Source organism: Heteronotia binoei, chromosome 16 (assembly GCF_032191835.1).
Source record: "Heteronotia binoei isolate CCM8104 ecotype False Entrance Well chromosome 16, APGP_CSIRO_Hbin_v1, whole genome shotgun sequence".
NCBI classification, from domain to species: domain Eukaryota; kingdom Metazoa; phylum Chordata; class Lepidosauria; order Squamata; family Gekkonidae; genus Heteronotia; species Heteronotia binoei.
In genome coordinates, this window is record NC_083238.1 from 53124485 (window position 1) to 53142834 (window position 18350).

Consider the following 18350-nt stretch of genomic DNA (forward strand, 5'->3'; position numbering starts at 1 on the left):
TCCTCTATCCTTGAGGAGTCAATTATTCACCCCTCCTTATTCACCCAGTAGCCCCTACACCCTAGGCTCTTTTTCGAGCAGGAGCTCCTCTGCATATTAGGCCATGCCCCCTGATGTAGCCAATCCTCCAAGAGCTTACAAGGCTCTGTTCTGTAAGCTCTTGAAGGATTGGCTACATCAGGGGGCATGGCCTAATATGCAGAGGAGCTCCTGCTAGAAAAAGAGCCCTGCCTACACCTAGGCCCGGCCCCGCCCCATCTATCTCCCTAGTCCAGGCATCCTTCTTCTATCATCTGCTGGATGCTTTCTGTGGATTCCTTTGCCAGGCAGCCTGCCAGCTCCCTGATGACTCTGCCTCCTTCCAAGGGCTGTGGACCAGGTAAGTATTTCACCTCTGGGATCTTGGTTGGGGGTTGAGCCCAGGCATGGGCTTGTGTCTGGACATGACACTGATTGGATAGGATCAATCCCAGCAGCTTGAGTCTTCGGAGCTAGTGTGGTTTAGTGGTTGAGAGCAGCAGACTCTAATCTGGAGAAACGGGTTTGATCCCCCTCTCCTCCTTCACATGAAGACAGCTGGGTGACCTTGGGCCAGTCACAGCTCCAAGAGCTTTATCAGCCCCACCTACCTCACAGTTTGGTGTAGTGGTTAAGTGCATGAACTCTTATCTGGGAGAACCGGGTTTGATTCCCCACTCCTCCACAAGCACCTGTTGGAATGGCCTTGGGTCAGCCATAGCTCTGGCAGAGGTTGTTCTTGAAAGGGCAGCTTCTATCAGAGCTCTCTCAGCCCCACCTATCTCACAGGGTGTCTGTTGTGGGTGGGGGGAGGTAAAGGAGATTGTGACCGCTCTGAGATTCAGGGTATAGGACATGATCTAAATCCAATATCTTCTTCTTCTACTGCAAAGAATGTCTGATGTGGGGAGAGGAAGGGAAGGCAATTGTAAGCTGCTCTGAGTAGTGAACACCGGAGTGTAAAAAAATAACTCATCTTTTTTAAAAAGCTGTGAATGACATCAAATAGGGACATGAAAATGGGTGCTGAGGAAATATTTCAGTTCCCTCAGAAAACTAAAATAGTTCCATTTCAAAACTATTGCTACTCTAATTGTTATAAAAACCTTTGTCAGGCATGATGAAATGGACCTTAAACTGATGAAGAAAAATGGTTTGAATAGAAGTGAGGGTATCATAGAGATCTGTATCTGTCCTCTTCTAAACCAGTTGCAATCAATCTTAGTTTACAAGTTCCATTGTTTAACCATCAGCCTTGCATTGTGAACTTTAATTTTTACTGCGGTACACCACAGGAAGTCAAAGGTGGAATTCTAAGAAATGATGGGAAAGGAGCATGAAGGGAACTGAAGATATCTTAACAACTGCTGATACATGCCTGATAAACCAGCTAGATTCTAATCCAGTAGCACCTGAGAGACCAGCAAGATTTGGGGACTATAAACTTTCCAGCATCAAAGCTCTATTTGTCAGATATCCATGGCTTTTTCTTTTGTAGCAGGAACTCCTTTGCATATTAGGCTACACCCCCCTGATGTAGCCAATCCCCCAAGAGCTTACAGTAGGCCCTGTAAGCTCTTGGAGGATTGGCTACATCAGGGAGGTGCGGCCTAATATGCAAAAGAATTCCTGCTACAAAAAAAGCCCTGCAGATATCCAATAAAAGCTAATAATGGAGGGCACTGCTGGTTCATTTAGAAGGGTGAAAACTGTCTAATTTTTGATCTTGCCTAATGATTTTTCACTGTCTTGGCCCTCTGTGAAGGGAAAGATCAGGAAATGGTCAAGATGATAGTGAAGGTCCCTTTACTTTTTTATTTTTTAACTTTCCAATACTTTATTGTAACAAAAATAAGCTTCATTTACAAATAAAAATAATAATATCAAATGTTCAACACTTTTCTACTCCAGTTCTTACAAATAGATCTTGTAATTGGCTTACTATAATATTATATCGTAACTATATAACAACAAAATCTAATAATTCTGCAGATATTTCATTATCAGAGGCTTTGGAATTCACATAATCAAGGTAAGGAAACCATCTTCCCACTATGTTATTTTTATAATTTGGCAATTCCATCAGCAGCAGTTGAGTAGATAATTTATCCTGTACTATAATATCCCTTACTTTCATGAACCATTCTTCCAAAGAGGGGACAGTACTTTTTTCCCATTCTGAGCCAACAGGTTTTTACCCGCCAATATCAGCAGTGATACGAATTCAACTCATAGTGTAGTTGAGAAATTTGCTGGCCATAAATTTAATAATATCACTTCAGGCTTTAGCGGAACCAGTACGCCTACTGTATCTGATATTTTTGCCACTAACTGAGACCAAAAGTTTTGTATGAAAGGACAAGACCACCAGTTATGGATAAACTTCCTTCTAGATTGCACCCTTTCCAACGTTTTGCATTTGATTTCGGTTTGCTTCTAAATAACTGGGGTCAAATATCATCTTGACAGGATTTTAAATTGTTGAGCTTAAACATTAATTGCTTTGTTCTTCATGGTAGGGGAACTCCATATCTGATCCTGTTGTTCCTCTGTAATTTGGATATCGCAATCCCTCTGCCAAGTGTTTTGTTGGGAAGTGGGTTGTTCCCAATTTTTTCCCATCAAAATTTTATATATAATTGACATGAGGCCTTCTGTATTTGAGTGCCCTACTTGCAAGACTTTTTCAAAAGCATTTAATTGTTTAGTTTTACATATTAGTGGTATTATTTGATTAAAAGCTCTATGAATTTGAAAATATTGAAGCCAAGGTATGTCAAAATGAAGTTTTTCCTCCAGTTGTTATGTACCTAGTTTTCCTTTTATAATTAAGTCATTTATTCTAAACAGGTTTTTTTTAAAAAGAAAAATGAGACAGAGTAACAACAAGAAAGTGATATTCAACTGAAGGATATGATGGTGCAGATGTGTACTCTTGAATTAATTGTTCAGGGCCCAATTAATTAGGTAGCACGAACCTTCACCTCCATTTGGTATGAATTCTCATATCTATTCAAGCAGTTCGAGTGGTTTGACTGATGGCAGCATTTTGCATGACTCGAAGCACCTGTGGAGCATGCCTGAAGAAGCTTTGTGGGAAACGGCATGGTACTGCTAGCAATCCGTCGCATCAATTTTGTGTGCGGGGACCATCAAGACATCTCAATTTCATCTTCAGCACATTGAAAGGAATGGAAGTTCCCTGGAATGGACTAATACCTTGTGTGTTATTTTGAACGTTTATTTCTTTTCAAGTCTGCAGTGGATTTCCATAGGATACAATGTAAGGGTTTGATTTGAACTTGGTGTGATTTTGTGGTGAGTTTTGTGAAGAAGATTTGATACCTTGATTCTTTATTTTTCAGTGTAAACAATACACAGTTTAGTACAACTTTTGTTATTGTGAGCTTTTTTGCTTTCTATATTATGTTTAAATAGCTGGCAGCTTCATAGCAGGTGAAGCAAACCACGGGGCTGAAATGGGTCGCAGCCATTTAAACCTAATGGGTGAGCCACAGACCCACGCCACTCAGCTATTAGGTTTAAATGGCACAAACAGTCAAAACAGACAAAAGTTCAATAAATGTTCAGGGAAGGCAACATTGGTTCAGGGACTTTGAACCGGGCCAAGTTCATGCTGAAATTTGGCTCGTGAACCAGTTCATGCTCACTCTACTAACAGCTTATAAAAAGCAATACCAAGTTTGCAATATCTGAATTAGTAATATAGATTTTAGAGTTGTCAACCTCCAGGCAAGACCTGGAGATCACCCAGAATTAAAAATAATCTTCAGACAACAGAGGTCAGCTCCCCCAGAGAAAATGGCTGCTTTGGAGGATGGGGGAGGCTGTCTATGGATTACACCCCGCTGAGGTCCCTCCTCTCCCTCAACTCCACCATCACTAGGCTCCACTCCCAAATCTCCAGGAATTTTCCAAATGACAGCTGGCAACCTGAAGCATCACCTCTACAGATCAGGACCTAATTATATGCCCTTGGCCCCCTCCTTTGGTATAGTGGTTAAGTGTGTGGACTCTTATCTGGGAGAACCGGGTGATTCTCCACTTCTACACTTGCAGCCGCTGGAAAAGCCTTGGGTCAGCCATAGCTCTCGCAGAGTTGTCCTTGAAACGGCAGCTGCTGTAAGAGCTCTCCCAGCCCCACACACCTCACCAGATGTCTGTTGTAGGGGAAAAAGATAGATTGTAAGCCATTCTGAGACTGATTCAGAGAGAAGGTCAAGGTATAAATCTATACACATTTTAAGAAGGATATAGAGAAGCTGGAAAAGGTCCAGGGGAGGGCGATGAAGATGGTGAGGGGTCTGGAGACCAAGTCCTATGAAGAAAGGTTGAAGGAGCTGGGGCTGTTTAGCCTGGAGAGGAAACGGCTGAGAGGTGATAGGATCACCATCTTCAAGGACTTGAAGGGCTGTCATATAAGACTTCACCTGGAGTCTTGTGTTCAGTTTTGGGCACCACATTTTAAGAGGGATATAGACAAGCTGGAACAGGTCCAGAGGAGGGCGGTGAAGATGGTGAGGGGTCTGGAGACCAAGTCCTATGAGGAAAGGTTGAAGGAGCTGGGGATGTTTAGCCTGGAGAGGCGGTGGCTGAGAGGTGATATGATCACCATCTTCAAGTACTTGAAGGGCTGTCACATAGTGGATGGTGTGGAATTGTTTTCTGTGGATTCAGAAGGTAGGATCAGAACCAAAGGGTTGAAATTAAATCAGAAGAGTTTCTGGCTCAACATTAGGAAGAACTTCCTGACGTTAGAGCAGTTCCTCAGTGGAACAGGCTTCCTCAGGAGGTGGTGGGCTCTCCTTCTTTGAAGGTTTTTCAACAGAGGCTAAATGGCCATCTGACAGCAACGAGGATCCTGTGAATTTAGGGGGAGGTGTTTGTGAGTTTCCTGCATTGTGCAGGGGGTTGGACTAGATGACCCTAGAGCTCCCTTCCAACTCTCTGATTCTATGATGCTATGGTCTTCTTCTTTTGACTTGGTGATGCATCATCTAATATTATTTTCCAGTTCTGAAATATGCAGAAATCAGTATTTTTTTTTTCCCCTGCTGCTCCTAGCCTCAAATATAAAGCTGGAAAAGGAACTGAAAAACAGTTTTTATTACATTACCATAATGTTTGGGAATAATTTGGAAATTCACAGAAAAGGCATGACACACTTACTTTTCGAAGCCAGTTAAGGCCTAAGAAGTTGAAAGCACAAACAGGCCTACCAATTCCTGTCAATCAGAGCCAGAACTTCCTTCATTAGATAGAAGAAGAGGCAGAACTTGGGTTGCCAGGTACCTCAGCCAAGCGGACAGGGGATGAGGGTGCACTAACCGGGAGGGAAGGAAGACGGAAAAGGAAATAAACATGACATGCCTACATAACTTCCAGGTTACATAGGCACATCAGGGGCCAGTGGCGATGCTCCAGTTTGTGGGCAAAACTCTATGGTAGAATTAGCATCAAACCATAGAGTTTTGCCACAAAAACGGAGCATCGCCCCCAATGTCACCGATGTGCCTATGTCAGGGGTGGCCAACGGTAGCTCTCCAGATTTTTTTTGCCTACAACTCCTATCAGCCCCAGCCAGCATGGCCAATGGCTGAGGCTGATGGGAATTGTAGGCAAAAAACATCTGGAGAGCTACCATTGGCCACCCCTGGCCTATGTCATTTCTGGGTGATGTAGGCACCTTGTGTTCACCATCAGGGTCAGGAGTGCCCTCTTGCTAAGATTTCAACCTCAGAGTTATTATGTGATTGATGTAACCCAATAGGGTCCAAGCTTGGCTCATTATTACATTGTTCATGCCTGCTTTTGCCTGTTACGTCTATACCTTACTAAGTAATCACTTCTGCCTTGAGAAAGTGTGCATGGTGTCAAGGGTGCCTCTTGCCATTTTAGCTAAACTGTTACTTTGGCTTTTCGCTTAGCCAGCCCTATCTCTGTGTAACAAACGAAGCATTCTTTCACAGAGTGTTGGACTGGATGGGCCATTGGCCTGATCCAACATGGCTTCTCTTATGTTCAGCCTGATCTTTCAGCCTTGGTCGTCCCTGTCTGATTATGTGTGCAGCTGTGAGGGGCCTGAGAACAGACTACCGGGGGGAGGGACAGCTCGCTTAGCACCTTGGGTTTGAACATATAATGGTTTAAGCACCTAATATATAAGTAGAGGACAATTGCCCACCAAAGTCAGTTTCCTCAAGAACCGTCTTGCTCTTGATCTGTCGGTACTTCAATAAAGCCTTGACTCAAATCCGGAGACTGCAACTGGTGCAAAATGCAACAGCCAAGTTGTTAATGGAGCTGCCTGTATGGGTACACATTCAACCTGTGCTGAAAACATCGCACTGGTTGCCTGTGGAGTTCTGGATTCACTTCAAGGTGCTGGTTATACCCTTTAAAGCCCTATATGGCCTGGGGCCTGCCTACCTGCGGGACCGCCTCTCCCCATATGTGCCCCAGAGGGCACTCCACTCGGGGTCTCAAAACCTCCTTAAGATCTCTGGACTGAAAGAGGCTCGGCTGTCCATCACCAGAGCCAGAGTGTTTTCAGTAATAGCCCCTGCTTTGTGGAATGCCCTCCCTGAAAATATCAGGGCCCTGCGGGACCTGCCACAGTTCAGCAGGGCCTGTAAAACTGAATTATTCAAACTCGCTTTTAACAGCTGAAGGGAGGTAGTTATTACTCCACAGTACCAATAATCCCACTGAATCATTATAACTGAATTAAGAACATCAAAGAAATCAGAAACGCACATCTTGAACTCACTGATTGTAAATCGTATGATTGTTTTTATTGTGTAAGTTGTTTTTAATGTTTTATGTGCTTTGAATTGTTGTTAGCCACTCTGAGCCTGCCAGGGGGAGGGTGGGATATAAATCTGAAAAAATTAAATTAAATTAAATTAATAAAAGCCTATTCTCGGAATGGCCTGATGTTGATTACTGAGCTGTGTCATGGGTGCTGAGGACCCTGCAGAAGAAGCTGAGCCTGCAGAAGAAACTGTACCCCTGCCACCTGCACCCGTGCCCCTGCCACCTACTGGAGAAGATCCAAGCCCCCCAGCCTCGCCCTCTCGGGTGGCTCGTGTACGTGACCGCCTGCGTCAGGATCTCAGGGAACGGAGGAGGGCGGCACGCTCACAAGCAGGACGCTCCCTGAGCCCTGAGTTTTAAAAGGATCCTGGCCCCTCTAGGAGTGAGGATGCTTGAGTCCCAGCAGGATCCTGGTCGCCCTCTGAGTCAGCAATTAATCCAAATGGGCAACAGCCAGCAGAGGGCTATATAGCTGTGGGCTTTGGGAGAAGGCTTTGTGGAAGCAACTAGTCACTTACCTGACGTTCTAGTATCCACTTTGGCTTCTGGACCTCCTGACTTTGGCTTTGACTTCTGGACCCCCCTGACTTCGGCTCCTGGACCTTTGACTTGCGATACCTGGACTGTGATTCGGTTTTGGTGTATTGGACCCTCGTTGCTCCCCAGCTACAGACCTTGGACTGCCCCTGGACTTCGCCTGACCCAGCCCCAGCACGTGACAAGCTGTCAGAGACTTGACAAATGGTACCAAGGTCACTCTGTGTTATCTTACTCTCAGAAAATGTACTTTCGTTTTCCTCTCACAGCTATTGCTCACACCAGTCTGGCTTTCACCCGGGTCATGGAATGGAGACAGTGCTGGTCACCCTGGTGGATGATCTCTACCGGCATCTGGATCGAGGCGGTTCGGCAGTGCTGATGTTGTTGGACCTGTCGGCAGCGTTCGACACGGTTGACCATCAGTTGCTGGTCCACCGCCTTGCCGATGCAGGGATTCAGTTGCTGGTCCACCGCCTTGCCGATGCAGGGATTCAGGGGTTGGCCCTGCAATGGCTCTCCTCTTTTCTCTGCAGTCAGGGACAAAGGGTGGCGATCGGGGGACAATAGTCCCAGAGACATCCGCTTAATTGTGGGGTGCCTCGGGGGCAGTGCTCTCCCCAATGTTGTTTAATATTTATATGCGCCCCCTTGCCCAGATTGTCCAGAGATATGGGCTGGGTTGCCAACGGTATGCTGATGACACCCAGCTCTATCTACGGATGGATGGATGGCTGGCCTCTGCCCCAGAAAATTTAGTTCTGGCATTGCAAGCCATGGCAGGGTGGCTTAGGCTGAGTCGTCTGAAGCTGAATCCGACGAAGACAGAGGTCCTTTGCCTGAGTTGCGGCGGTCTGGGAAGGGAAATCCCAGATAGCAGCCACTGCGAAATCCGCCTTCTTTCACCTTAGGCAGTTATGACAATTGGTTCCCTTTCTTGAGCGCAGCGACCTGGCAACTGTGATCCATGCAATGGTCACCTCGAGACTAGACTACTGCAATGCCCTCTACATGGGGCTGCCCTTGTCTCGTATCTGGAAACTGCAGTTGGTGCAGAGTGCGGCAGCCAGACTGTTATTGGGTCTCTTTATATGGGAGCACATACAGCCAAGGCTGCGGGAACTGCACTGGCTGCCAATAGTATTCCGAATTTGCTACAAGGTGCTGGTTATTACCTTTAAAGCCCTATATGGCCGAGGACCTGTCTACCTTAGGGACCGTCTCTCCCCACATGTTCCCCAGGGGGTACTCAGATCTGGGACGCAGAACTTATTGTCAATCCCTGTGCCGAGGGAGGCAAGACTGAAGGCTACCAGAGACAGAGCCTTCTCAAACAGCCCTATTTCGACTTGCCTTCAGCTGAATTATAGTATAAATAGATGCCCAACATCTCTGAACTTAATGGAATCAACACTAGCACCAAAATTGTTTTAAAATTATCTAATTGGTATTAATTAATTGTTAAAACTTCAATTGTTTACTTACTGTTTTATTGTTTTAGTTGACTGTTGTGAGCCACCCTGAGCCTGCTTCGGCGGGGAGGGTGGGATATAAATCTGAAAAATAAATAAATAAATTGCTCCAGATGCTCTTAGGAGGAGGGGGAGCTGCAATTGGTAGATTTTGGCTCTTAGCCTTATAACGGATGGACCCAAACCTATATCTGGGGAGACTGAGGCCACAAGCCTCAGTTTCAGCAAGAGAAGTCTTGCCTATTGTACTTGTCTATTATCATGCAATAAATCTACTCTGCCAAAGCCAATGAGGTAACTATTGATGAGGACTGTGCAGAACATGACAGTCAGTTTCTTGCCTGTTTGGGGAGGGGTAATTCCCCCCAGTTTCTGATAGCCCTGAACCTGGAGGGGGAGAGGTTCAAAACTGAGGGATCCCCCACCCCCAGCTGGGGACTGGCAATCCTAGGGCAGAACAGGCCTCTTTCCATTACATAAATTAAGTAGAAAACTATATCCACACTTTGCTTTTTATCTCCTGGTCTAGAAAAAGCCTTAAAGTGCCTTGCTTTCAAAAAATAAGATCTCAGAATATAGAGTTGCAAAATCTGAGTTAAGAAACTCCTAGAGATTTGGGGGGTGGAGCTTGAGGAGGAGTGGGAGAGGAAGGGGAGGGACTTCAATGCCAGAAGATGTGTTGACTGTATAGCTGAGCAAGAACTGGAACACAGACATTCTTGATTCCAAGTCTGCTATGAAGTAAGTGCTCTAAAAACTACAATTATTAGGATTTTTTTCAGTCAGGCATGCTCCAACCACAATGTTCTGTCAGAGGCTGGGAGGGAAAAGTCAATGACTAATTGTGGTCGTGTTTCCCCCCAGGAGTCAGCTAACCTGCTTTTTCAGTCCTTTTATGGAATCGACTTTGTCTTTCCTCAGCCTAGTTAGGCAAGATGGCCGATTTGTGTGTGGGTTTTTTTTTTTCCCAGTGACTGAGAAGGAAGTCTGGCTTTTGAGTTCAGCTTTTCCCATAAAATGTCATCTCGGTACACTTTGCTCATCCACATGCTTCATCATTCATTCTTTAATAAGTTGCTACTAATTGAGCTGACACTGGGGTTGCTATCCTCCAGGAGGTGGCTGGAGATCCCCTACAATTACAACTGACCTCTCAGAGACAGAGATCAGCTCACCTGGAGAAAACCGCTGCATTTGAAGGTAGATTTTAAGGAATTGTACTCCAATTTAGAGTTGCCAGCCTCTAGGTGAAGTCTAGAGATCTTCTGCTTTTCCAACTGATCTCCCACTGGCAGAGATCAGCTCCCCTGGAGAGAATGGCTGCTTTGAAGGGTGGAGTCTTTGGCATTGTACGCTGCTGAGGTCCCTCCCCTCCCCAAGCTCCACCCTCTCTTGGATCCACTCCCAAAGTCTCCAGGTATTTCTCAACCCAGAGCTGGCAGCCCTACCTGGAACAGATATAACACTAACTGGCCTGTAACAGATGACATTTATTATTTTCCAGTCATCAAGCATGGAGGAAGGGTTGCCAAATCTAATTCAAGAAATATCTGGGGACTTTGGGGGTGGAGCCAGGAGACATTGGGGGCGGAGCCAGGAACAAGGGTGTGACAAGCATAATTGAACTCCAAGGGAGTTCTGGCCATCACATTTAAAGGGACAGCACACCTTTTTAAATGTCTTCCTTCCATAGGAAATAATAAAGGATGGGGCACCTTCTTTGGGGGTTCATAGAATTGAAGAACAAGAAGATGTTGGATTTATATACCACCCTCCACTCCAAAGAGTCTCAGAGCGGCTCACAATCTCCTGTACCTTCCTCCCCCACAACAGACACCCTGTGAGGTGGGTGGGGCTGGAGAGGGCTCTCACAGCAGCTGCCCTTTCAAGGACAATCTCTGCTAGAGCTATGGCTGACCCAAGGCCATTCCAGCAGGTGCAACTGGAGGAGTGGGGAATCAAACCCGGTTCTCCCAGATAAGAGTCCGCACACTTAACCACTACACCAAACTGGCTCTCCAGTTTGGACCCCCTGGTCCAATCTTTTTGAAACTGGGGGGGGGGGGGGTACCTTGGGAAGAGGCACTAGATACTATACTGAAAATGTGGTGCCTCTATCTCAAAAACAGCTCCCCCAGAGCCCCCAAAACCTCCAGATCAATTTCCCATTATACCCTATGAGAATCAATCTCCACATAGGGAATAATTAAGTGCTCAGCAGACCTTTCCCTCCCCCACCCCGTTTCTGGTGACTCTGAAGCGAGGGATTGGCCTCTCTACTCACACGTTGCTGCCAACTTCTTCAAAGTAACACAGACACACCCTCCCAAGAGGAAGCCTTTCCAAGTGGAGTCTGAAGCTTCCGGAGGGGGAAAGTCACATGGGGGCTGTGGGGGCGGGGCTTCCCCCCATCGGCCAGCTGACTGGGGACAGGAAGGAGCCTGGGAAAGCAGAAGAACCCCCGCTGGGACCTGGGGATTGGCAAGCCTACATGGTGGACAGTTTTAGCAACAAGTTCCACATACTTGTTGCTAGATCAACGTTTCATATTTGCATTCTTCAAGAACCTGCAGGTGTATGCCATCTGGAAGGGCAGGCTTACTAGTTTTCAATTTGTCCACTACTCCTAGAACTTCACCTCTCATTACGTCAAGCATTTCTTCAGATACCCTTCCCCAAAACAGAAGGTGTGACGCGGGTATGTGCCCCACATATAGTATCCTAAGGCATCGTTAAAAAGAAAAACTGAAAGCAACATCAAAATCTTCGAAACCCTTCTAATGGAAAGGAACAAAGTTGCATCCTAATTTGGCCAAAGCAGAAATTTGATGCACATCTAGCAGAAATTTGATGCACAGCTAGGAAGTGGAGAGGAGGGAGCAGCGTCAGCACCCTTTCAGGACACGGTTCCTTTACACTTCCTCTAGCCTTCCCCGGTGCTCACAGATGGTGAGCGCCATGCTGTTTTACCTGCCGATCAGCTGATTGGCGGGGGGGCGCCTTTAGCTTGCCCGGGAGCACAGCTCCACCGCCCTTCCAGCCTTTGAAATAGACCTGGGGTGGGGAAGGGAAGGAGGAGGAGGAGCAGTGGGGAGGGGGGGGTGCAGCACTGTGGGGGGGGAGGCAGGGTTGCTGTGGAGAGGGGTGGCAGGCTGGCAGTCTTCCTAGGGCACCATGCGCCCTCAAGCTGGTGCTAAGTGCATTCTCCAAGCTGCCAGCTGGCTTGGCTTGGAGAAGTGATTTAAAGAGAGAAATGCCTTCTTCAAGATGGCCAACAGGGCGGTGGGGGCATCAAGAGCCGCACAGTTTGTATGAAAGAGCCACATGTGGCTCCCGAGCTGCAGTTTGGCCATCCCTGAGCTAAATCCTGATCAGACATTCCCACAAGATGCGTCCATGTATCACACAGGGGAGCTTTGGTGCATCGTTTAGTATGAGATGGCTATAGACCCACAGCAAGAACAATAGCCGCACTACAGAGGCGTGCTTTCCTAGCAGTTACGCATCACTCCTCCCAAGGCACTCATAAGCATTTTGAAACCAGAAGAAGCCTCCGGTTTCACAGTTGTTGCCCGATCAACGTAGGCTGCAGATATATATCTTGCACAATAAAGTTGCACAGCTGTGCTGGAGTTGAACAACCCCCGACAGATTTAGAGCCACCCTCACGTAGGTCTAGATGACTTTGCTTGACTCGGACACCGAGGCTGCGGGTTTTTGCCGGCTGCAAGGTCTTTACGTTCCCTCCCTGAAGGAGAACCAATCAGCACCTTCCCCGGTTTTATTGTTGCCTGTGTTTATACGTTCCCCCCAAACTGTTTGTGTCTCGAATGTTTATGGAGTCAAGATGGTTGGCCTGGTTTGGTTGGTGTTAAACTGTTTTTGCTGTCCTACTGTGTGGTTTGCCTTTTTCCTCCTGACCAGGAACTGCAGAGGTCAAGAAGAAGAGGAAGAAGACTGTAGATTTATACCCTGCCTTTCTCTCTGAATCAGAGACTCAGAGCAGCTTACAATCTCCTATATCTTCTCCCCCCACAACAGACACCCTGTTAGGTGGGTGGGGATGAGAGGGCTCTCACAGCAGCTGCCCTTTCAAGGACAACTCCTACGATAGCTACGGCTAACCCAAGGCCATTCCAACAGCTGCAAGTGGAGGAGTGGGGAATCAAACCCAGTTCTTCCAGATAAGAGTCCGCACACTTAACCACTACACCAAACTGGCTCTCTAAGAGTCCACACACTTAACCAGATAAGAGTCCGCAAACTTAACCACTACACCAAACTGCAAACTGCAGACCTAGGACCAAAAAGCAGTTTTATTAATAAAGTATTTTCAAAAGCAGAACCGAAAGTTTGCATCAGGGGAAAACACGTAATGCCGAGGGGGGAACAAGACTGAAATTGTCCAGCAGGTATTTAATTACCTCGCTTTAATTAGGAAGTCCTGGAGGGACGGGGCGCAGCGGCTATGAGAGGAACTTCAATTACTATATCATTATAAAACGTGTACATTTAGACTGGAACATTTATTACCTCAAAAGAATAATTATGTGCTCACCTTTGAGAAGGCCTGGATTTACTGCCCCGCGCTGAATTTTGATATCGGGCATGCGTTAACATGGGTTTTTCAATTTCAGAGAACAGTTTCAAGTATCGTTGGGGGGAAAGTAATCTTGGATTGTAGTGAGATTGGATAGACTGGAATAAAACTCCCTCTAAACTGTGGAGTCCTGTGAGCACAAACTCTACTTCGTGAGCTGCTGGTATTAAAATTGTGAGCCACTGCATCAATTAGTTTGTTGAGGGGGCATGTTTTTTTGTGAGCCAAGACAGAAATGTATGAGTCAGAGGCTAAAAAACTGTGCCCTAGCTCATAGTAACTCAGCTTAGAGGGAACATATTTGGACGGGGTCTCTCAGCCTGGAAGCTACGGTTGCCAACTCAGAGTTTGAAAATTCATGGAGGTTGGGATGAAGCCAGGAGGGTATGGGCTTCGGGGAGAGGAGGGAAAAGGAAGGATCACAGTGGCAATTATGGCCATAGACTCCACCCTCCAAAGCTCCCTTTTTCTCCACAGAAATAACTCAAGATGGGTTGCCATGTTTGTCTGGAGCAGTAGAAAAGACCATGAGTCCACTAGCATTAATTAATCCAAATAGTTTCTTATGACATGTTTCAAAACCTTTAATGCTAATTAAGAGGCACCCAGCATCCAAATCATACAGATCTGAGACCCAAACATATTTTTCAGTTGGATTTGTTCCAGTTCTTCCTACTGACCTGTGACAGACTCTGTTTCATGCCCCTCCCAATCCCTGTTGTGTCCTCATTTCGCCTTTGGAAACACTTCAGTGATTTTTTTTTCCAAAGTAACACAGTGAGTGGGTAAAATGGCAATCGCCTTTCTGCTCATTACATTCCTTTCATAGAATCATACAGTTAGAAGGGATCTCCGGAGTCATCTAGTCCGACGCCCTGCACAAGGCAGGAGATTCACCTACATTTAGATCCCCAAACCCCTAAAATCCCCCCTAAATTCACAGGATCTGCATTGGTTACTATCTAAAGGAACTGTTTGGCCAATGTGTGAGACAGGATGCTGGACTAGATGGACCACTGGTCTGATCCAGCAGGGCTCTTCTTAGGTTCTTATGAAGGCCTTGGCCTCTGTGCCCTGTTGTTGGCCATCTAGAGGAACTGGCTGGCCACTGTGTAAGACAGGATGGTGGACTAGATGGACCACTGATCTAATCCACCAGGGCTCTTCTTATGCTTTTATAAAAGCCTTGGGTCTGATCCAGCAGGGCTCTTCTGATGTTCTTAGGAAGGCCTTAGTATCTATGCCCTGTTGTTGGTCCTCCAGAGGACTGTGTGAGACAGGATGCTGGATTAGATGGACCACTGGTCTGTTTCAGCAGAGCTCTTTTGGTGTTGTTAGGAAGGCCTCGGCCTCTATACCCTGTTGTTGGCCCTCCAGAGGAACTGGTTGGCCACTGTGTGAGAAAGGATGCTGGATGGACCACAGGTCTGATCCAGCAGGGCTCTTATGTCCTTATGAAGGCCTCAGCCTCTATTTCCTGTTGTTGGCCACTGTGTGAGACAGTATGCTGGACTAGATAGACTACTGGTCTGGTCCAGCAGGGCTCTTCTGAAGTTCTTATGAAGGCCTTGACCTCCATGCCTGCTGTTGGCCCTCCAGAGGAACTGGTTGACCACTGTGTGAGACAGAATGCTGGACTAGATGGTCCATTGGTCTGAGCCAGCAAAGCTCTTACGTTCCTATGAGAGCAATTGTCATAGCAGTTAATCCCCGGGCCCCCTCGGAAGGTTGGTAACCCTGCACCATAAGCCAGAACTGTTTTCTTTGGCATCTACAGATGGACTGTAACAGAGAGTGTCTCCAAGCATAACCGGAATGCAGATAATGGGGACAAAGCTTTTCATCGGAGAATTCGTGGTGGACTCATCCCAAGACTTCTAACTGTACAGTCGAAACTTTGCTGAGCTCCAAAATATCTTCACAAAGAACTCTGCCAAGAGCTTTTGATTAATGACCGTGTTGTTAGGACACATCACAAATATTCATGTCAACAAGCACATTTTTTTTCACCTCGCCATCGACTGGCGAGGCCACGATAGGACTGAACAGATTTTTGGAGCTTCCTTGGGCAATGAGTCAAAGAAGACCTACAGCTGTGCTTTCCCAGGGAGTGGCTCTGTGTGAATTTTCACCTTCCCTGCCTGACTTAAATGACAGTCATTGTGTCGGGGAAGAGGGAGCATGACTCTCGTGCTGGCCGGTAGCTACAATGGGGCCTGGGGTGGCAGGCCGCTCCATTCAACCCTCCCTTCCCTCTATATGACAGAAAAGATACTCTCCGGTCGTTTTCGCACTCACCTCCAGCCGGCGCGACCCCCCTCTTCACCGCGCAGGATCTGCGCGGATTTCGCACTAAATGCCGCGGAGCAGCCTTTTGCGCCGGAAACTCCCGGCGCAAAAGCCGCTCAAACGCCAAACTGCTTTTTGGCGATTTACGTTTGAGCGGCTTTTGCGACGGGAGTTTCGAGCGCAAAAGGCTGCTCCGCGGCATTTAGTGCGAAATCCGCGCAGATCCTGCGCGGTGAAGAGATGGGTCGCGCCAGCTGGAGGTGAGTGCGAAAACGACCTCCGTGCTACAAAACAATATCAAAATATAATTACAATACTTCCCATTCACAACATGGTATTACAATGTACATTTTAGTAACCAATTCAGTGACAAATACCATCCAAAGCACACAACTTCACTACCGTCCATAAGATGATATCAGGTTCTTTCCAAACAATACAGTCCGATGATGCAAAGCCGGTCCGTTCTCGTTTCGGATCCTTATGATCCTTCCTCTGGGACCGTCTTATTAATTTTGAATGCAGTAATCTGATGGTGCCTTATTTCTTTTCTATGCACTGTTTTTTCCAAGCTTTCTCTCATTTATTTCATTACTAGAACGCTACTGTTCTTTCTCCATCTTTCAGCATTTTGTTGCGTTCCTGTCCATGTTGTGCAGGGAACGTTGTAAAACTATGTTGTGAATGGAAACTATTGTAATTATATTTTGATATTGTTTTGTAACACGGAGAGTATCTTTTCTGTCATTTCCTGACTGCTAACCTCCGTGGTCCCGGCATTGTTTGACGCCACTCTGAACAAGTGCAGTTAGGGTTGCCAAGTCTAATTCAAGAAATATCTGGGGACTTTGGGGGTGGAGCTAGGAGACATTGGGGGTGGAGCCAGGAGCAAGGTCGTGACAAGCATAAGTGAACTCCAAAGGGAGTTCTGGCCATCACATTGAAAGGGACCGCACACTTTCTAAATGCCTTCCTCCATTGGAAAGGAGAGGGGCACCTTCTTTGGGGGTTCATAGAACTGGACCTCCTGATCCAATCTTTTTGAAACTTGGAAGGAGTTTTGAGGACAGGCACCGAATGCTATGCTGCGGATTTGGTGCATTGACTACCTAGAGCCCCAGATACCTGTGGATCAATTCTCCATTATATTATATGGGGAGTGGTCTTCATAAGGAATAACGGAGTTCCCAGCAGACATTCCCCCCCCCTGCGCATTCTAATGACCTTGAAGCAGGGAGAGGGCCTCCAAACTGGGGGATCCCCTGCCCCCACCTGGGGATTGGCAACCCTAAGTGCAGTATTGGCACTGTAGGGGCTTCATTTCGGCACCGGGGGGGGGGGGAGAAGCCTACTTCTAGCCAGCCGGAAGGTTTACTGAGTTAGACAAATGGTGGTGGTGGGTGTAGCTTTACTGGAGAAGCAGAGAAAATGTTTAGGGCCCAACCTGGGTGTCCCCCTGCCCCCCCAAACAAAAAAATTGCTGCTGAGTGCCCCACCAAACATGAAATCTTGGCTACAGCCCTTAGGATCAGGGCCGATCCTGCCACTGATCTAATTTAATTTAATTTAATTTTCGATTTATACCCCCGCTCTATCCCGCAAGCGGGCTCTGGGCAGTTTACAACATTAAAAAAAAAAGCCTTACAGAAACATCAAACAAACCACATCCAGACTAGGGAAAGGAAAGGTCCCCTGTGGAAGCACCAGTCGTTTCCGACTCTGGGGTGACGTTGCTTTCACAACGTTTTCATGGCAGACTTTTTACGGGGTGGTTTGCCATTGCCTTCTCCAGTCTTTTACACTTTCCCCCCAGCAAGCTGGGTACTCATTTTACAGACCTCGGGAGGATGGAAGGCTGAGTCAACCTCGAGCCGGCTACCTGAATCCAGCTTCCGCCGGAATCGAACACAGGTCGTGAGCAGAGAGTTCAGACCACAGTACTGCAGTACTGCTGCTTTACCACTCTGCGCCACGGGGCCGCTATCCAGACTAGACAATATCATAATTACAAAATCTGTAAAATGACAGAATCACAGAATTAGCAAATTAGTATCTAACATGACTTAAGCACCTAGATGGTAAGGTGCTGATAAGGTGCTGGGGGAAGCGATGTCTTCAGGAGACACCCACTGGATCAATTAAAAGTCTGGTGGAAGAGCTCCACCTTACAGGCCCTGCGAAACTTCGATAAGTCCCGCAGGGCCCGGATCTCCAGCAGAAGCTCATTCCACCAGGTGGGGGCCCAGACCGAAAAGGCCCTGGATCTTGTGGAAGCCAGTCGGGCGTCCTTAGGGCCAGTGATCACAAGAAGATGTTGTGCAGCTGACCTCAGGGCCCCGGGGGGGGCTCGTATGAGGAGAGGCAAACTAGGCAACAGCCTAGGGCGCCGGCTCTCTGGGGGTGCCCAATTCAGTGCCCCCATATGACTCAGTCCCCGTTTCAGCAGCTAAGGAGAGATGCCTAGTCATACCATTGGCTCTTCTGTCTCTTCAGCAGCGGCTTGCCAAACATTTGTGCTCTTGGCAGCAGAACGGATTTCTTCGTTGTTGCACATCCCCGGCTCAGGCTGCCAGCATTAACAGAGAAGAGACATGGGA